This window comes from Lepidochelys kempii, chromosome 10, assembly GCF_965140285.1.
Source record: "Lepidochelys kempii isolate rLepKem1 chromosome 10, rLepKem1.hap1, whole genome shotgun sequence".
Classification (NCBI taxonomy): Eukaryota; Metazoa; Chordata; order Testudines; family Cheloniidae; genus Lepidochelys; species Lepidochelys kempii.
In genome coordinates, this window is record NC_136389.1 from 37764097 (window position 1) to 37778056 (window position 13960).

Here is a 13960-nt window from a genome sequence, read left to right on the forward strand (position 1 = left end):
GTCTTCAGCTACTTCCTTATTGTGACTTGCCCTAAGGACAAGCTCTTGTAATTGTTTCTGCTGGTGAATAATGTAGATCAGTGATCCTCAGACTGAGGCTCATGAGCTCTTATTGTGTCTCTTTGCAGCATATTAGTTAAATCAAGTGTGTTAATATAACCAGTTGTAAGTGATATAATACTTAATCAGTTATTTTGCTATGAGAATATATATAAAAAGCTAAATATGTCCCTGTCCTGCTTTTTTGAATGAGTCTATAGCACTACAGGTTTCAGAGTAGCAGCCGTGTTAGTCTGTATTCGCAAAAAGAAAAGGAGGACTTGTGGCACCTTAGAGACTAACCAGTTTATTTGAGCATAAGCTTTCGTGAGCTACAGCTCACTTCATCGGATGCATACTGTGGAAAATACAGTGGGGAGATCCATATATATAAAGAACATGAAACAATGTGTGTTACCATACACACTGTAACCAGAGTGATCGCTTAAGGTGAGCTATTACCAGCAGGAGAGCGGGCGGGGGGATGGGGGGGCACCTTTTGTAGTGATCAAGGTGGGCCATTTCCAGCAGTTGGCAAGAACATCTGAGGAACAGTTGGGGGGGGGGGGGGAATAGTTTTACTTTGTGTAATGACCATCCACTCCCAGTCTCTATTCAAGCCTAAGTTAATTGTATCCAGTTTGCAAATTAATTCCAATTCATCACTTTCTCCTTGGAGTCTGTTTTTGAAGGTTTTTTTTTTTGTTGAAGAATTGCAACTTTTAGGTCTGCAATCAAGTGACCAAAGAGATTGAAGTGTTCTCCAACTAGTTTTTGAATGTTATAATTCTTGACGTCTGATTTGTGTCCATCTTATTCTTTTATGTAGAGACTGTCCAGTTTGACTCATGTACATTGCAGAGGGGCATTGCTGGCATATTGGTAGACGTGCAGGTGAACAAGCCTCTAATAGTGTGGCTGATGTGATTAGGCCCTATGATGGTGTCCCCTGAATAGATATGTGGGCACAGTTTGGCAATGGGCTTTGTTGCAAGGATAGGTTCCTGGGTTAGTGGTTCTGTTGTGTGGTTGCTGGTGAGTATTTGCTTCAGGTTGGGGGGCTGTCTGTAGGCAAGGACTGGCCTGTCTCCCAAGATCTGTGAGTGATGGGTCATCCTTCAGGATAGGTTGTAGATCCTTGATGCGTTGGAGAGGTTTTATTTGGGGGGTGACGGCTAGTGGTGGTCTGTTATTTTCTTTGTTGGGCCTGTCCTGTAGTAGGTGACTTCCGGGTACTCTTCTGGCTCTTGTCAGTCTGTTTCTTCACTTCAGCAGGTGGGTATTGTAGTTGTAAGAATGCTTGATATAGATCTTGTAGGTGTTTGTCTTTGTCTTTGAGGGGTTGGAGCAAATGCGGTTGTATCATAGAGCTTGGCTGTAGACAATGGATCGTGTGGTCTGGATGAAAGCTGGAGGCATGTAGGTAGGAATAGCGGTCAGGTTTCTGGTATAGGGTGGTGGTGATGTCCATCGCTTATTAGCACCGTAGTGTCCAGGAAGTGGATCTCTACCATCAACCTCAGCCTGGACCAGTCCACACGAGATCCACTTCCTGGACACTATGATGCTAATAAGTGGTATCACCTCCATTTTTACCTTAGCTGTGAAGTGAATCTCTGAGCTAGCCTGGCAGAATCTCTGCCACTTGAGGGCTTGTCTGTAGTGGGTGTTGTGCACCCATGGTAGCTGTGCTGCACCAGTACAAACCAGATTAAGTTGTACTGGTTCAAACCCTGATTTTGTATGCATGCAGCTACTGTGTCAAACAATTCCCCACATGGACCATCCCTGAGGGTCTGTACGTTCTGAATCCAGTGTACATAATACTTTAAGGATGGCTGCAGCTTCCCAGCTGGCTTACTCAAGAAGCAGCAGCTATCTGAGGTATTTATCTGGACCCATCACTATAGTAGCTGAACACTGCACAGTCAATGTAGTTATCCTCACAACACACCGGTGAGGTGAGGCAAGGCAAGGCAGTGCTGCTATCCACATTGTGGAGAAAGAATTGAGGCACAGAGGCGAAGACATTTGCACAAGGTCACATGGAAATCTGTGGTAGAGCAGGGAATTGAACCCCAGTTTCCCAAGTCCCAAGTTAGAGTCCTAACCACTGGCCCTGCCTTCAGCAAAAATGTAGAAACTTTTACTGCATTTAAAATTTGACTCCTTGTACTGAAGGTGACTGGATTACAAGGAGTAATAGAATTGCCATCCTAACTAGAGGACTTTTAAAAACCAAGCTCTAATTCATCTAAAGAATAACAGCCTCATCACAAAGGCATGTTTGAGTTTGTTACAAACTGCTCCTGACTTGGAATCAAGTGTGTGTAGATTAAGTTACCAGTTATTTAAATCAGTTCTTTGCTAAAAGCTGACTTGTGTCTGGATTCATTGAACTGACCAGATATCCTATAACTACAGCTCTAGGGGTGACTCCCTTCCAGTTGCTTTCATTTCAGTGTCTTTGTTGATTTTAAGACATGGAATGGACAAGTTTTCCACTACAGGCACATGCTTTGTAGCTGTGCAGCTTTCTTGGGGTGAAGTGTGTGCTTTGGATACATCTACACTGCACCCAGAAGAGTCATGTGCAGTGTGTGTAGGTATACTTGCACTAGCTGTAAGAGAGCTAGCTTGCTAAAAATGGCAATGAGGACACAGTGTCATGGGCTCAAGCGCTAGTGAGCAATGAGTGTTATGAATTCAGGGCGCTGGATGAAGTCCTTGCTGCCATATCCTCACTGTTACTTTCAGAAAGGTAGCGAGATAGTATCTAGCATAGGTGCATCTACACAAACTGCAATTTACACCACATTTAGGCCAGATCTATACTAGGACCACTTTGCCAGTGTAGCAATACTGATATTATACCAGCAAAGCACCCCTAGTGTGGATGCAGCACTGTTGCTAACATAGTTTGTTCCGGCCCCATGCCCCTTGTAAGTTATATGGGCACAAGCACAGTTTGGCTAATATAACTGTCTACACTAGGGGCTTTTGCTGACACAGCTGTGTTGGTCAGAGATCAAATTTCACACCCTGACCAATGTAGTTGTGCTGGCAAAACTCTGTAGTGTAGACCTGGACATAGGTTGTAGGGGCAAAGAAAAATGTGGAAAATGCCACAATTCTACTAGGAGCACCAGATTGCATGAAGAAAAATTCTTTCTGACATTTCTGAAGCCTGAACAGACCAAGTGAGAACACAGAGACAGAGTCCTAATCTTCAAACTGCTGCTGGACCAATGGTCTTCAGAAAGTTGTACAGGACCTATATTATACATTTCCAGCAGCACAACTACATCATCTCTTCTCACCCTTCTGCACAGAACATCAGATGAATTTTTTAAAATTTCTCATCTCAAGCTGCTTAAATTTTATCTTCCAAATATTAAAATCCTGCAGCCAGCCTAGAGATTTATACAGCGCTCATGGCAGAGTTAGAGGAGGGCCTAAAAGTAGTTAGGGATATGCATGCAAGATCCTTCACATTTATGCTCTTCAGGGAATACACACAGTCAGGATGGTATTTAGACAATTGGAAAGCATATTAGCAAATTGCACATGAAATAGCAATAGTAAATGCTGGAAGTAACTTTAATCTGTAATGGCTGCATATGAAACAAGCCCCCGAGCAAACTGAAGGCACTGGTCTAGAGAAGTCCTAAAACTTAACTGCTTCTGACTCAGTTGTACCTTCTTATAAGAGCTTGTAATGGTTACAAGGACCAGGTATAATAAGTCTATAGTATGACTCCTGCGTAACTAAACATAGCTGTGATCCTCAAATGGGTTAGAAAGCCAGGCATCTCCCATGGTATGTAATTGATATTGAAGTATGCATGCATCAATATGACTAGAGAGCAGAGGATACCAGGTGAGGGTAATTTATTTTGTGTACCTACAAATTGTTAAATAGCAGTAGGAAAAACAAGTTCAGAGGCATGCCTCTGAATTTATATTTTGGCCAGGGCAGTTCCTCTAACTGCCTGGCTGTGGTGATTGTCACTGACCACTCCCAGGCAGGAATAAGCTTGTTCAAGTCCTTCATGTGTTGCATCTGCAGATGGCTCTAGTGATTCAGACCATTGAGAACTATAGGATCGTTCAGTCTCTCACTTTCCTTTACCCCCAACAGGCTCCAGCAATCTACCCCATCAGCATGCTGACCTACCTATCTGCCAGGGATAAGCCTTGTAGACTCAGGGTTTGGATGAGGTGTTTAGGAGTTTGAGTTTAGTTAGATTCATAGATTCCCAGGCTAGAAGAGACCATTGTGGTCATCTAGGCTGACCTCCTGCATAACACAGGCCAGAGACTGCCCCAGAATAATTCCTAGAGCAGAGCTTTTAGCAAAGCATCCATCTTGATGGAACAATTGTCTGATAGAGACTCCACCCCGACCCTTGGAAAAGAATACACAGGCTCTGGAGTGCCCAGTTTTAAAGGGGGATATAAATAGTTCCTTCTACCACAGCAGGTTACCTGCCTGTGAACCTATACTTCAGCCATTCTCTGAGTACAGCAGCATGAGTCACCCCTGCAGAGATAGGAGAGAGAGAGAGAATAGAAAAGATGGATCTGAGGTGATAAACATCCATTAACAGTCAGCCCAGGCTCTGGCTAGGCCAGGTTGAGAGATGGTGGGTGTCAGATACTGCTTACATACACCATGTTCTTGTTTAGCTGACTATCCCTCCTCTCTCTAACTCTTTCCAGGTGTCTGACTTCTCTAGAGATCCAGGAGGAAAGGGCAAATGAAAATGAAATAAATTATTCATGGGTCTCACTGGAGACTAGCTTAATAGAAGTTTGGTCAGTGACTGACCAGGTCCTGTGCTTTTTCCAGAATCCCTTTGTTGGGCTAAAAAGGCTCTTAAAATGAGCTGCAAGGAAATAAAACTCCCATTCAGACAAATGGCCATTAATTTTATCATGGTACAGAGGTGTTCCTGTGGCTGATGCTTTACCACAGATGGGGAATGGGGGCAGGGGGACTTCTGTTTTCCAGTGCTGCTGGGTGTGATGGGTTCCCCCCAGAGTGCTGCCTGGAACTGGGGTACCACTGAGCCTCCCTGACCCACCAGCCTCTCACACTGAATTGCTGTGACAAGTTGCTAAATTCTCCAATCTTGCTCTTTCAATCAGTATACACACAGGGACACAACTTGCTGTTGTAAAGGCAGTCAGGCTTTCTGACCAGCCCCTACATGGGAAGGCTTATACAGCTAGGGCACATACCAGCTTCTCAGGCACACACCCCCTCTAGAGGGTAAACCCAACATTATACCATCTTGTGCTTCACAGAGAACTACAGCGTAAGCTCATTAAATTTGCCCTCTCCCTCAGTGTGGAGAGAGATATGCAACAGCTTCTGCCCCAAGTTATAATGTCCACACACTGGTTTTAGAAAAAATGAAAACAAGTTTATTAAATACAAAAGAGATTTTAAGTGATTATAAGGGATAGCGAACAGATCAAAGCAGATCACCTAGCAAATAAACAAAATGAAAGAACTAAATAAATAAACTAAAGAAATTGGATATGAGTAGCAAATTCTTACCCTAAATGATGGTTTAAGCAGTTTTTGGTGATTCTTGGGGCCAGCTGCCCTTGCTCGCAGCTTAAAACCCCAGGTATTTGTTTCACAGGCTAAAATTTTGGGGTTTTTTGGCGCAGAATTTTTAATTCTTTGGTGCAGAATGCCCTCAGGAGTAAAGAGCCTGGTTTGAAAGACTAAGAAATGCATAGGACTAACTGCTATCTAATTTACCTAATATAAATAATTGTGCATTGCAGGGTCCTGTAATCTTCCTTGATACATTTATCCCAAGTTTAGGAAATTTTCAGACAAGAAATCATTAAGATGAAAGTCAGAAAATTTACTTAAGGAAAAAATCATTAGAACATTCTAGTGTAAAAATCAATGTCTGCACACAATATTTTAAAATTCTGCAAATTTTATTTGTGAAATAAATGTGGAGGCTCCATCATGGCATTGGAGAGCATAGGCCACTGGCTGCACAGATGGGAGATCACTGTGCAGCCCCGCTGGGACACAGACTCAGCGGTGAGGCTGCACACAACTGTGACACAATGAAAACCAGGCCTGCCCCAGAAACACCCCAGGGCCCTGCCCCTCCTTGCCAGGTGCACTAGGTGTGGGCAGGCAGGCTCAGCAAGGCAAGATCCAAGTGTGGAGGGGCTTAGTGTGGGGGGAGCCAGCTGTGGGTTGAGAGGGTTCTGTGTGGGGCAATCTGGGTGCAGACGGCTCAGTGGAGTATCCAGGTTTGGTGGGGATCTGGGTGCACAGGGCCTTGTTGGGGGGTTCTGGATGCAATGGTAATGGGACTTTGCAGGTGAAGGTGGTCCAGGTCAAGGTAGCTGGGGCTCACTGCGGGAGGTCTGGATGTGTGGGGGGGATAGAGCTTGGCAGGGGGGTCTGAGTGTGGGGGTCTCAGTGGGGTGGGGATCCAGGTGCAGCTGGTTGGGGCTCGGTGAGGTGGGAATCCAGGTGGCTCTTTGGGGTGGTCCAGGTGTAGGGGAAGAGAGACTCATCATGGGGGGTTCTGAATGCAGGGGGGTGAGGCTCGATGGGAGGGTCTGGGGATGAGGGTGTCTGGATGCATGGGGGTTGGGTGGATGGGGGAGCAGCTCCCTGTACAGGGATCCCTCCCCCTGCAGCTGAGGAGTGATGGTTGCAGGAAACATGGAGGAAAGGGGGGAGTTTCTAGAGCTTCCTGCAGCTGGGAGAGAAACCTGGGGGTGGGTCCGACCCCGCCACCGATTCTGGATAGGGGAAGAGGAAATCCCGTCCTCCCCAGCCCAGCTGGGACTAGCAGCTGAGCCTGGCGCAGGGTAGAAGCCACCAGCTAGGTCTTCCGCAGTCCCGCTCCCTATCCCACAATGATTTACCTCTCTGCCAGCTGCCCCTGGCATCCGAAACATACTGCTGTGGAGGGTTGCATGACCATTCTTGTGGCTTCCCCATCAGAAAGTCATTTTTCTATAGGGAAGCAAAGAAATCTGCGGAGGACATAAATTCTGCACATGTGCAGTGGCACAGAATTCCCCCAGGAGTAGTGCGTCTTTGGCTAAAGACATTAAGTCCTTAAAATTTTTGAATGAGTCTAGTTTCTAGGTCAAGCTGGTTTTGGTATTGATGTTCCAAATCCAAGATTGTCAGCTCTTTGGAGCAGGGACTGGCTTTTCTGTGTTTTCACAGCACCTATCACAACAGATTTCTGGTCCATGACTGAGGTTCCTAGGCGGTATGATAACAGAAATAATAAATGACAAATAACATTAATAAAAGCATTAGAAAACCCTGAGAAAGCTTTATAATGCAACACCTTGCATCTAGTATGTACAGCTATTCTTATAGGTCCCAATCCTGGAGTCCAAAATGCCTTCTGCAAAATGCTGAGCATCTGCAACTCTCATTGACTTCGAAGGATCAGGCTCTTGGTTAAGAGTCGGCTAAGTCCAATCTTTTCTAGAGGTAACCAGGTGCACGTAGCTTAGGCTGAAATCCTCCCTCTCATTCTCACTTGCCGAGCAGCTATGCTGACTGGTTCTTTGTCAGCACGTCAGGCTGCCATGTTTATGCAGTTCCCTCCACAGGGGCTGCCAATTTGACTGTCAGCCTCTGTTCCTTTTGTGGAGACAAGGGGTGACCCCAAGTGGCTAAAAATTATAATTACTGCCTAAAAAAACCTCCCTTCCCCTTTGGGTCATGCATACTGAGATGAAACCCCATGAAAGCATGAGTCCCAGACTGATGTATTCCCCGGGTCATCCATGAAATCAGTTTCAGACGAGATATTAAGGATTAAGACTATTCTTTTAGATACCTGAGTGAGTGTACATGAGAGATCAGAAGCTGAGATCCCTTTGGCATGTTGGTTTGGAATTGTTGAGCAATCCAGAGCGTACAAATTGCAAACTGTTTAGAATTCAGGTCGCAGCTTTATCAGTACCTTTTGGAGATGAGCCCCCCCATGCTTTTGACCCATTCTCACGCTAGCATCCTTCTCTCTCATTGGCATCCTCTGATAAATTAATCTTGGGTCTTTCAGAAACTTCCAATAACAGTTGGCAGTTCTGATCCTCTCAAATAAAGTCAATGTGGCATTGAAAATAAAAAATTGACACTGATAAAAGTTAAGCAGAATCAAATATTCTAGAAACTGGGCAAAGGTAGGTTGAATCCTGTAGTTACAACTTAATGGTTAGGCAGGATTCAAAGTCTTACATCTAAGCACAGACTGCTTTGCTCTTTCCAGCAGCATGGAGGAAGTTTCAAGCTATTATGCATGCACCCTTCAGCAGGTTCAGTGACTCACCCTTTGGCTTGCATCCTCTTCTTAGAACTCATGTCATGCAGGTGTCAAAAAAAGCCTTATTAACATGCCAGATCAAGTCAGAACATCCTTAATCAATGGATATTAAACAGAATCCTAAAATGTAGGGCTGGAAGGGATTACAGCTAGTCTGTCCCCCTGCGCCAAGGCACGATTCAGTATATCTAGACCATTCCTGACAGCGGTTTAAACATCTTTAAACAATGAATATTTACGTTTTAAATAAATTTCTCTTCCATAATCTGGGAAGTTCTCCCCAAATTGGCTCTGGAGGTAGAACAAGCCTATTCACACTTATTTGCGTATACCAAGGTTTCCTTTTGATCTCATAGTAGAGTATGAACCCACACTCACCTTTTTATGCATACGCACAATTTTGCACCTTCAGAAGGTGCTCTCCCTCTTGAGCAAACAGCCTGGCATTGGAATGTATTTGTGGATGGCATTTTCTCTCTTCCAAATGGCTGCGCTGTTTCTTCAGCTTATGACCATGCTGTGAAAATGAACCATTACTGACAACAGCTGGGCTCAGTAATGGGTTAAACCACAGTAAAAGGCCCGAAGGGTCAGTGATGGGTGCCGCTGAACATGGTTTAACTACCTATTAGGGCAGGAACAACCTGTATCACACACACACTCAGAAACTGTGTTCCAAACCTGCTCTGAGCAATTCTTAACTAAGGATTTCCAGCATGCTGCTGAGCATGGCTTTTCCTTGGCTGAACTTGTAGCTGCCCTGCTGCTGTCACCCATTGGCAGCAAGGGGTAGTTTCCATAGTGTAGATGAGGACATTATTGTCAGCTATTATGGTGCTGAGCGCAGTATAAAACTTTACCTAAATTAGATTGCTTGCCAGCCTGAGATGTTACACACACAAAATTCAATTCCTTATCATTTATCTGTGTGCAATGTGATTCATTAAACAGCAGATTGCATCAGTGCCCCGTCCAAATACAAAACTTGCTAAGGAACTTGTCTTTCTATGCAGTGTTGTTGGAGTGTGAACCATCAGGCAAATGGACAAGCAAAAATTACATATTAAAAAATTCTTGAGAAGAAAGGAACCATCTCATGCAGGAAGCCATCAATTAAGGGGCAAGAAGAACATAAACGAAACGAACGATTTAGCAGGTGGACTATTTGGGACATTTGCTTAAACTGAAGGGAAATATGGATGATGTTCCCAAGTGTCCCCAGCTTGTAATTTATCTGTTTGAAATATTTGGGGCCTGATCCAACTCCCACTGAAGTCAATGGAAAGACTGAAAACATTATAAAAGTGAGCCTTTTTGCTGTTATCATCATAATCACTGGAGAGAAAAGAGCAGGTAACTAGAAGTTAGAATTGAGAGTCAGAACACCTGGATTCTATTCTAGACTATCACTGACTCACTGTGTGACCTCAGGTAAAGTCACTATTAAAGGGACACGGTCAGGTTAAAAATAATATTGAAAAATAACTTGCCTTGCTCAAGTTCCAGACACCACATGTGGACATGATTTTCAAAGGTGTAATATTTTTCCAATAAGATCTAAAATTCTTGGAGAAATGAAGTTAGAGGTTCCGGAATCATATATTTACCTCTGCTCCATTGTAGCGGGGTGGCTACCCTACTCCTAAAATAGAAGGGTTTTTTTTGTTTGTTTGTTTTTTAGCAGAAAAGAATTTTATTTGTGTAACACTTACAAAGAATCACCAAAGAGGGTAAAGCAAACTATGCAACAAAACAAAAGCAAACAGAAGGTATAACACAGCAGCCTTCAGGAGGAAGAAGTGTTCAGGCTAGCCTAGGCCCTGAGCGGGGGGGCTTCCTCGACACTCGTGGTCTTCCACCTTCCTGAGTTACCTGGTGGCCTAGAGCTGGGGGGCTTCCTCGACACTTGTGGTCTTCCACCCCCTCGAGTTACCTAGTGCCACGCCCAGTGTCACCGATTATTCCTCTCCTGAGAGTGCCCGACAAGATGGGCACGGCTGCAGGGTGGGCGGTTTGAGGGTGGGGGGGATTACACCCACGTGTTATAGGACCCCTCCTAGGCGACAGTGATGATTGTATCCACAGCGGCAACGGCTGGGGCTGGGGTCTCTCACTCTTCCCCTCAATCAAAGGGTCAGACGGAGGGAACCGGATGGGGTCACCGAGCAGAGAACCTCGGACAGCGCCCACCGCTCCTCGAAGGCGTCAAGGGAGTCGATGGACGCTGCCCAGAGGAACTCTGCCTGGATAAGTGAATGTACTGAGGATTGGAAAACGGCCCTACAATCGCAGGACGCTTCATTAGCCAACCTCCCCTCTCTGGTTTTATAAAATAGAAGGGGTTAAAAGCAGCCCTGGAGAGGGCTGTGGCTGGGGCTGGCTGATTGGGGAAGCAGCTGCAGCTGGGCCACACCCCAGTCAGGCCCCAGCTGGCCTGTATAAAAAGGCTGTGAGCCAGAGTCCCAAGGAGTCTCTCTCCAGGCTGGGAGAGAGCAGGGCCTGTCTGACAGGGTACTGAGGGTGGTACAGTGCTGGGGAAGGAGCAGGCTGAGCAAGGGTGCTCCAGGCTGGCAACTCCCCAGGCTGTAGGGCCTGGTCCAAGGCCCATAGAGGTACTGAGAGGAAGGCAGCAGGTCTGAACCCCCTTGCCTACAATGAGTGGCCTTTACACGGCAGTCTGCCCCAGGGAGTGGGGGCTTGGTGATGACTAGCAGTAGCCTGGACTGAGGCAAGGTGGGGATAGTGGGTTGGGGGTTCCCCAGGAAGGGGAGACCCAGAGGCAGAGTGTACAGGTACTGACAGGGGGCAGATCCCCAGAGAAAGGGGCACTGGGGTCTGTGAGGGATACGAGGGCCAGAGCTCTGCGGATCGCCAGCCTGCAGAGGGTGCTCCAGGCTGGAAAAGAGCTAGTTCCCAACGACCAGCAGGAGGTGCCGCAGGGGTGAGTCCGCTCCTTTACAAGTGGTAGAGAATGCAGGCACTAGCAGTCCGCCCCGCTACAAGGGGCAGGGCATGGACTGTGGGACAGAACAGAGAAAGGAGAAAATGGTGGAGAAGTTGGACTTTTATTGGGGGGCCCAGCTTGCCAAGCAGCAGAGAGGGTTGCTCTGGCTATTGCAGGGGTGGGCACCCAGGCCCTATAAGAGATCAGGCACCAAGAGCGGGAGGCTAGGGCCTGGGCTCAAGCACTGTTTCACCTGTGGGCAACTGGGATGCTTCAGGAGGGAGTATCCCCACTGGGAGGGGGCAGAGAGCCCCACCCAGACAAGGTGCCCCCTGTGAGGGCAAGAAGGGGGCCTTCAGCTTGTTGGGTCTGTGGGGAGACTTCAAGAGGGAGTGCCCCTGCAGGGCTCCCAAGGCCTGGGCTAGCCCAGAGGGAAGGGCTAGGGCCCAAACAGGCTGTGGTAGGGCCGTGGCCAAGGGAAGACACAAGTGGTGGTTTCACTGCCACTTAAAGGGACGCTGCTCCCTAAGGCAGGAAGGGGGAAGTGTCCGAGACAAGGGCTTGGTCTGAGACCAGCCCCAGGGAAGGGGTGGTGAAGACTGGGGCCACGAGGGAGAAAGAGATTGGGGCAGAGAGGCCCCGCCTAAACCAAGAAACCTACACTGGGGCCAGGAGGGCTACAGTGAGGACCCAAATGGAGAGGGGAACCCCCGTAGAACCAGGGTGGTCTACGGTGGGAACCCAGACCCTAGAAGAGGGAAGCAGGTGGCTCCAGAGTGTGGAGGGCCTGCGAGAGGAGAGGGATGCCCTGTGGGCCCAGCTGCAAGGGAAGCTGGGGCAATAGGGATCCCCTGTCCCCGTGAGAATAGTCTTAAGGGGGGAGGTGTGTGGTGGGGCAGTGCCCCACCCCCATGCCAGATTGGGCTACAACAGACCAGAGCAGCTGCGCAGGGCAGCAGCCAATCAGGGAGGGCCTGTTAGAGCCAATCAGGGCCCGTATTACAGCCAGCCAATCAGGGCTAGGCTAGGCCCTATATAAAGACTGCCCAGGAAGGGAGCAGGCAGTCTCTCCCAGGCCTTCAGAGGGTGAAGGACAGTCTCCTGCGTGAGGAGACTAGCCCTATTGGGATCTGGGAAGTCGGTGGGCGAGGGGAGCAGAAGGGGACTCCCGCCCAGTACCTGTCGGGCTGCAGGCCCTGAGAAAAATGGCCTAGCCAGTGCAAAGGGGCTGAAGGGGAAACGGCCCAGGGAGAGAGACGGACAAAGGGAGAGAAGGAAGGCTGCTGCCAAAGGGTCCCTGGGCCAGGACCCAGAGTAGAGGGCGGGCCTGGGTCCCCCCCCCCTGCACTTCCACCTGGCTGTTTGGAGTGGTCATCACGGACTGCACCAGACCCCTGCCAAAAAGGTTAGACTTTGGGGTGTGGTTAGCCATTGTGGCTGGGGCAAAGAGAAGGACTGCTCATAACACCAAACCCCTGGAAGGGGGTGAGACCGGAGCAGTGGGCACTGCTGGAGGGCAGTGTCCTGAAGAGGACACCACAATCTGGGAGCAATGTGGGTCGAGATGCCAATCTAGGGCGAGAGATGGACGGGACACCACTTGCAGAGGGCGCTCTGCATGAACTGAGCTAATTCCCCGAGTGAACAGCAGGAGGCGCTGTGCTGGTGACTCCCAACTCCGTCACATCCATAAACAAAGAAAGGGCTAACATTTCACTGAATTATTTCTGTTTATTAGTGGGCATAGCGAGCCAGCTCTCTAAGCATTTACATGATATAAAACACACAGCTTTTTGTTCTGTAGTCGTATAGTGCCTAGCACAACGGAGTATGCATGGGGCTCTATAGCAGCACTAACACAATACTGATGACAACTGGCCAAATGAAACAAGGTCCTATGCTCAAGCCAATGGCATTTCTCTATTTGTCTGGGTGTAACATGATAACTTTTGAAACCATATCTGATCAATCCAAAATGTTCAGTGGATGTTCTAGGCACCAGTGGGCAGAACTTCTCCTGATTCTGGTAAAAATCAGGAACACCGATGTGATGGGTTGCCCCCCTTCAAGGTACCACCTGATGTACTGAGATACCACTGAGCCTGCCTGTTCTGCCGGCCTGAGTCCCCTTTAACCTGTCTTGCTGAGCCAGGTTCTTAAGCCTCCTCTGCCACACACACAGAAAGGGCGACACCCAGCTGCAGAAAGACAGACACTGAGCCCTGGTCTACACTACGAGGTTAGGCCGGATTTAGCCACGTTAGGTCTATATTATAAGCAATGCGTCTACACAACCAACCCCGTTCCATCGACCTAAAGGGCTCTTAAAATCGACTGCTGTTCTCCTCCCCGGCAAGGGGAGTAGCGCTAAAATTGACCGTGCTGGGTCGAATTTGGGGTAGTGCAGATGCAATTCAACAGTATTGGCCTCCAGGAGCTATCCTAGAGTGCTCCAATATGACTGCTCTGGACAGCACTTTGAACTCCGATGCACTAGCCAGGTACACAGGAAAAGCCTGGGGAAACTCTGAATTTCATTTCCTGTTTGGTCAGCATGGCGAGCTCAGCAGCACAGGTGACCATGCAGTCCCAGAATCGCAAACGAGATCCAGCATGAAGCAAATGGGAGACACTG